General features: G+C 41.7%; 1 long non-coding RNA gene across 1 annotated transcript; it reads right to left on the bottom strand.

The window, feature by feature from the left end:
• Positions 1–4,118: 4,118 nt before the first annotated feature.
• On the bottom strand, positions 4,119–7,206 carry LOC140904266 (uncharacterized). Its single transcript, XR_012156467.1, has 3 exons — positions 6,753–7,206; positions 4,722–5,220; positions 4,119–4,559 (listed from the first exon to the last, which is right to left on the bottom strand). It is a non-coding gene; the product is annotated as an uncharacterized lncRNA (long non-coding RNA).
• Between the last annotated feature and the right edge of the window lie 412 nt (positions 7,207–7,618).

Below are 7,618 nucleotides of genomic sequence, written 5' to 3'. Positions count from 1 at the left end.
TTTCTTTGGCAGAATGTAGTTCAGCATTATTGAGGATTTTGAACCAAATTCCCATTTGCTTTAATGACCATTTCTTCCTTTATTTTTGCTTTTCCCCTACACCTCTGTGATCACATGGGGGAAGCTCAAAGGAAGCCAGTCAGCTGGAGAGAATACTCCTAGCTATGGGATACGCTACCTATGAAATGGCAGTGGTTTCAAATATTTAGTCTGAAATGGTGAAGAACAGCACCCCCCCAAACTGTACAACTAAGAGAATATAATCACAGTGTTGTTCAGCTATTTAGGTTAATGTTATTTCAGACACTCCAAAGACAGAGTTTCACAGTGACTTGGAACGATGCAAAATGTTTTTGCCAAAACAGTTATGTCCCAGGCCCTAGAGGTGGTTACTGCTGAAGATATCTCCCAGCTAATCCTAAAATTTGGGAACTATTGTCTCTGGGAATGCAGATGTGAAGGAAATAGAAGTGGTTTTTGCTTTTGTTTTTGAACTCACCATTCATAATTCTTCCAATGTATATAAAATGAAATCAGTGTTTAATGAGAGACAGCTTCAGAAAAATGACTCGTTCTGAATAGAAACCCCACCTCTAGTCCTGTGTAGTGATTCTCATCCAAGCTTATGTCTAGTTGCCAATTTAAACCTGCGCGATTAGATGAAGGAAATAAACTTGACATGTTTGGGGATGCTATTCCTCACTAGCACTACTGAGACCTTGCGTGGATTGGTAAAGGTGTCTTCTCCAGAGGCCCTCATCAAGACCAGATTGGCAGGAACTACTCAGGTAGAAAAAGCGGGCTCCGTGTCGTTGGTTTTCACTGCAGAGATGAAAGCTGTGGTGAACTAAGGATCCAAGTAAAACTTTGTTTAAAACACAGCTCCCGAGCTCAACGTCATTGATTAGCGTCCCAGAAGATGCCCTGGTGACCAGGGTAGACTCAAAGACTCATACACGCACCGTACTCGCCAGAGCTCCAGGGGGAGAATCTAGAGAAGGGGGAACATTTCTCATCTGTATCCCAGGAAGAGCTGCCAGGACTCCTCCAAGACTGCAATTCAGGTCCTGGATTAAGTTCTTGCTCTGTCTCACCTGGTTGTCGCCAAACAGATCCCAGCTGGGATGGAGTTAAGGAGGGAAAGGGGTTTCTCCTGAGAGTCTGATTTTTCTGTTCTAAAGGTTCCTGCACAATCAGAAATGAGCAATTTGGTTGCATCCCATCCCTGTGTGCAACTAAAAAGTCACTATTTGTTCGGAGCTGCATATGAAAGAGACAGTGTGTGTGTCTGCTGGGGAAGTATATGAAAGACTACGCTGTCTCTTTAAGCACAGTGGAAATCACCAGTGTGAAGTCTTGTTTAGAAAGAGAAGCGTGAGTTTCTCTCGGGGCTTTTGCCAGAGGGGAGACTGTAGGTCAGTGGGATCTGAGCTGGGGCAGCAGAAGCAGGGGGCAAGATCGGGAGTTTGTCATGTGATTCCTGTGCTCCAGAAATACTCTCTGCTCTACCCCTTAACCCCCTCACGAAAATCTCCATCCCTGCACTAACCCTCAGAGACCCCCCCCACCCCCCGCCCCACACTGAAGCAGATTTTCTCTCTCTTGAATTGGCCTTCTACAAACATTTTTGCTGCTAAAGTCATCAAGGACATCTACGGTGAGAGAAAGAAACAAAACTAATCAAAACCAAAGAAACACACACGATCTCCCCCCCCCCCACACACAGTTTGACTCTGATTTTTTTGACTGAAATCGCTAAGCAATAAAACACAGACATATAATGGCCAGAAAACTAACCCCGGGCTCCCATGCTGCAGGTAAGACACGAACGATTGAAACACCAATGCTCTAGTTGCTCCGGTGTGACATTTCCAGTTGCTACTACGCAGGGGAGACATGCTGACTGCAGTAAGAGTTTTTCTGTGCAAATCAGCTTTCTTTATCAAAGGCCTGGGGATGGTTCTGTGGTCCAGTGAGCATCAAATCAAGTAACAGCCTGAGCATCCTTTCCCCTTCCTATCTGCAAGCGGTGAGATTTTAAAAACACGCTCTGTGGTGCTGCGTCCGACTAAGTAATTAGCTGGTACTGCACTAACCCTGCAAAAGATCCAGACACGCCCAGCTCTGTGGCTGGCAAACTTCCGGGGACTCTGCTGCCTATCATGAAATAGGCGAAGCACATTAACGTTAGACAGCTGCCCTTTCAGGGCACCTGAAAGAATACAAAAGAACTGTGATCTTGGTTAAAGAATGGCTGTCGCTTATTACAGCCCCGATTTCTACTGTGTGCACAAAGAAAGGTTTGAACGTGTATGCAATAGGATGATAAAACAGCTATTATTTTTCTAACATGCTCTGCTGATATTATGCCATCATAAGTGGTGCCCCTACAGCTGCCCCAGTGTTTAATGCTTAATTTGCCCTGAAGACTTGGAATGCATTCGCGGCCAGTACAGCTACAGGAAAAGTCTATTTACGTGTATGCGTATGGAGTGGAAATACTCCAGTGACATCTCCATGAAGCTCTCCTAGATGTACTCCCAAAGCCTTTGCAAAAGTTTTCTGGGGAGAGCAGCCTTATTCCATCCTCCGTGGTAGAACACTTTACCACGGCAGGCCAGCAGCAAGTAGTCTGGAATCATTGCATGACAAAGCGTGACAGCGTGTCGTCCGGTTGTTTGCTGGCATTCAAGCAACATCCGTTTTTATCTTTATGTGTTATCCTCAGGAGAGCGATATCATTCATGGTCACCTAGTTGAATTAGGGGAATTTTATTAAGGGGACATTCACATGTGGCCATTCCTTCCCGCTGTTAGCCACGCGATGAGAGGGAGTGGTGGAGCGATCATCCCAGAGAACTGGGTGTGTGTGTTTGGGGGTGGTTAGTTGGGTTTGTGCTGCACTGTTAACGAAAAATGCAGACCCTCCATTTGAAGGCCCAACCCAAAGGGTGTTTGGTATGGAAAATGAAGGTGCTGCTGTATGAAATCATTCCCACATGTTAGGAAGGTTAAAGAAGCCAAAAGACTGTGGCTTACCATGTCTGTCGGCAATACGAATTCTGTTGCCCACCGGCCCTGTGTGTCTAGTCTCACACCATACCGGCAGATACTCGATATAAGAGGCAAAATACCACCTTGTAAAGAAAACATACGTGCTATGTAATGTTAACATCTTGGATCACCGTGAAAGATTCTACCCATTGTTCTCGAAAATGTCTCTTTTTTTAAAGACCAATCTCCCTTTTTACACTCCCGCATGTGCAAATGTTTGATCACACCACTTATCATCTCCGTCCGAGAGGCGATCAAAGATGTTCTCGGAGCTCATGCACACCACGCTCAAGGAGGCCAACACAATGCAATGTCAAAGTCCAAGAAAACACAAAATGAATGCAAGAGGCGGAACGAGCAAGAGGAGAGGAGTCTGAGACGACTGGACCAAACCTTCTCCTTTTGCCACTAGCTGCAGTTTCCACCACACAAACGAGACCATCTTGACTACTGCTCAGGACTTGCTATCGCCTGGCCAGGGTTGCAAGCCAGGTGGCATGGCGTTTGGACCGAAAACACTCACGTTTTGCTTCCTCCTTGTTGCTTGTATAATTTGCATAATACACAGGGACACAAATACAGAGACTAATTTATTTCACATAAAAAAGATTTATTACTATAAGCTGGTATAGTAATAAAAGAACTTCTTTCGGTTGTATCATGTTTTAAACAAGAGGCATTGAGACATAATGGGGTGGGTTTTTTTGGTAAAGTAGGGAATTGCAAATTTTTTGCAGTTGTACTGTTTCTTGTCATCATTCAGGTAGACCTGATTGGTTTCTTCTTTAATGCTGGGTATCAAGGGTCCTTCCCCACTGTGAACTCTGTGGGGACCGGCATTAAAAACTCAATAAGCTTATTTTTGCTAGCTTAGGTTAAAACTTCCCCAAGGCACAAACTATTTTACCTTTTGCCCCTGGACTTTATTGCTGCAACCACCAAGCGTCTAACAAATATATAACAGAGAAAGAATCCGTCTGGAAACGTCTTTCCCCCTAAAATCCTCCCCAAAAAACAACCCACAGACAGAGAGAACCCTTTTTTCCCCTCCCCCCCTCCCACAAGCTTTGAAAGTTTCTTCTCTCCTCATCGGTCATTTTAGTCAGGTGCCAGCGAAGTTATCTTTAGAGGTGAAAGGGTTTGCCCTCTGGCCAAGAAGGATTTACCCTTCCTGTTATATTTATGACACAGGGCATATGTGCCCATCTCTTATAAGAATCACACTGGACCTTTGATAAGTAACAATTGTGAAAATGAAATCACAGACGTTATAATATTACACATACTTTGCAGTCACTTATGCTATTCTTTCCACATTACCGAACATATACCTATCAGCATGATGAAAATGTTTACTTATCTGGAATATTTACAAAAATCATGATCATTAAGCAGTTTATGGCATTTATAGCTCATAGAAGTCTATGTTCCTTACATCGTGCAATCCTCACTTTCCTTTTCACAGTGGACAAAGTTTCAGTAGATACAGGAGTCCTCCACGCTTTCTGAAAAATAATTATAGCTCTATAAATGATTAATAAGTTTCTTAGCGTTTCTGGCCAAACCATTGGTTTGTGGGTGATACAGGCTGCTGAAGCTACGTTATATTAGTCGTTCACAAATATGCAGCTTATACTGAAAGAAAATAAGTTACACCGTAAACTTACATATAGACTTGTGTTAAGGACTGTTCCTTTGCGCATTTGCCACTTCTTTTATGTGTAATTAGCAACAGCTCTTAATATTTGTTTTGGAAACAAGTACTTGTACGAAGACATCAAAAAATGATTTGATAGCAACACTGACGTTGACCAAGAGCAGTTCATAAAAACAGTATGGTGATTGAAATCAGTGGGTGACCTGAGAGTAAGTTTGACTTCATCGTACAAATAAGCAGGGAAAAAAAATTATTGACTTCAAAAATTATTGACTTCAAAACTTATTGACTTCAGGTACAAGATCTGTCAGTATCCGCTGTGGGTATCCACGTCGAACAATCATTTTGTGCATTCCCTTTGCCACCTCAGATTGCTGACTTACTTCTTAGAGGAAAGGTTTCCACACATCCTGAAAGATAATCTCTTTCAGTATATAGTTGTATCCATCCTTTGTTACGGGTAACCGAGCTATTAAATCCATTTCCACAAATTCCCAGATCCGAGTAACCTACATACAAGGGAAATATTACAGTCATACTATATGTTTATCTTACTAATTGTTCTCAATAAACCCATAGGTTATAAGCAGAGAATGTAAAGCTCACTTTTAAATGCAGAAGAAAAAGAAATAAACAAACAAAAAAGAAGTACAGGAATATGTTATAAAACACAATATAAAAGTAAAGCTGAAGACATCTCTCATAAAATTAGAAGGGACCCTGAATGGTCACTGAGTCCAGGTCTCTGCCTTCACTAGCAGACTCAATTATTGTCCCTGACAGGTTTTTTTTTACTTGATCCCTAAATTGTCTCGTTAAAGGTTGAATTCACTCAAATCGTGAATTTGGCACGCCAATGCTCAAACCACTGAGCTATCCCTCCTTTCCCCATGGGCACACACGGAAACATTCTACTAACTTGCCATTATCTGTGTTGTACTGGATCTTCGTGCAATTATTTTGGCAGAAATCTGAACTAAAGAAACCCTTATAACATACTCTACCTTATTCTCAGCTATATATTTATTTGATCATTTTACTATACTTTAGGTAAGCAATCCGAACACAACGATTATCTAACAAATTAGATCCCACCACCTTAATGGGTTTATACCCAGCAAAATTACAATAAATATATCACAATGATTACATAACTATATAAATAAATTACAGGAATGCAAACCATTTAAGAATTGACTATGCAGTTATTGTAAAGATTCTTCCTTATTCATACCGTTAGGCAGGAAGACCCTTAGGATTTTTGAACTTTAACCAGATTTGCCCATTACTTGGGGGTATGCTCATTTGTTGGAATTACTTTTTGGGTTTTTTTCCCCTCTGTTCATTCTACTAATATACTGCTTGTATATCAAGTTGTTGTAAAGCATCCCTCTTTCACTTTTAAACGTATTGATGTAAAACTTTTATTTTTATTCTTAACTCCTTATTGTATAGTTCTACAGCTATTCAAAGCAACAGTCTGAAGAGAACGTTAACAAACATTCTATGAGACACAGCGTGAGAGAAAGAGAGACCTTACTAAAGGAGCTTGAAAAATAAATAGAAACCTTGCTCAGATCCGTGCCACAGTTTCTCTACTCGAAGCTACTGAGATGTGATTAGTGTAACATTCTGCCTGCCTTTCTTTAACAATTTGTAACCAGCTTGCCCGTTACTTTGGAATACGCTCATTTATTACGCTTACTCTTCCGGAGCGGCACTGTTGTGTAATTCTACCAATGTACTGCTTGTGTGCCCAAAGGAATCAGTCAAAGAGCACTTATTTGTCCCTATCCCCACATTCACATCACAATTGTAGTGGTAGTAATCCACTTGATGAGCGAACCCCAGAGTATTTTTGGCTCTACAGGTTAGGCAAAAGAAAGATTGCTGCAGAACAAATATGGAAGATACCAACAGAAGAGTTAAGTTATTTATGGACTAATACTAATAACTACTCAAGAAGAGTTTAAACAAAGTAAACTATATTATTCTACCTGAGGTAGAAAAGGAAACAGAGAGGGAAAATGAGGGTTCTCACCCACTCCAGAAGCTTGAACGAGTGAGGCTTTCCAGGCAATGGTGATGGTTCAGAATCTTGGATCAGTCAGCAGTAGATGATACCCCAGTGGAAATGAGGCAGAATTTTGGTCTATACACGAATCAGAAAAGTTACTGGATCGTGAGTAGATGGTTTTTGTAGAGAACATACAATGGTTCAAGAGAGGAGACTAGATTTGTTTATGAGTACACAGAGGACTCAATGGTTTTCTTTAGGCTACACAAGAGGAGCTGATCACTTCTAACTATGGTTGGTATTCCTTCGGGGGGGCGGACAATGAATTTGGGCTGCTTCAATATTTTGGCTCTCTATCAAGATTTCACAAAGAGAATTGGGCTAACTGCCTAGCTGAGTGTGTACAGCGAAGATTCATTAACATCTGGAGCACAGATCTCTGATGCTGCCGTTGCTCCCTGCTCTTTTGGTCCCAGAGTTCTGTGCGGTTATCTTTTTTTCCCATTCTGTTTGCTAATGCAGTATCTAGTTGTCCCATCTTTAATACAGATGAGGATAGGGGAGTTCTCTGAAACGTGTCACCAGGAATGGCCTTATCTCACGCCGCCATTCATTTCTCTATGCAAGTTTTTTTCTCTTATCAGCTTTGGTTCAAGCAGGGGGGTGGCTGTTCTTTCATGACTCAGACAGACTGGCTACTGTGCCCTGGTTCCCCAAGAGGACAGGTATTAGCTATGACCGCAGAGGTCATACAGGGCATTCAACATGAAATTATCCTTAACAATATGTGGTGACTACTTACATTCGAGCTTAGTTTAGGAGACAGACCACGGATTGACCAATAAGAATCTGGTGTTTCCCGTCCCCATAGTGCAATTATTTTTTCTTTT

Source organism: Lepidochelys kempii, chromosome 28 (genome assembly GCF_965140265.1).
Source record: "Lepidochelys kempii isolate rLepKem1 chromosome 28, rLepKem1.hap2, whole genome shotgun sequence".
NCBI classification, from domain to species: domain Eukaryota; kingdom Metazoa; phylum Chordata; order Testudines; family Cheloniidae; genus Lepidochelys; species Lepidochelys kempii.
This window is presented reverse-complemented; position numbering and strand designations above follow the sequence as displayed.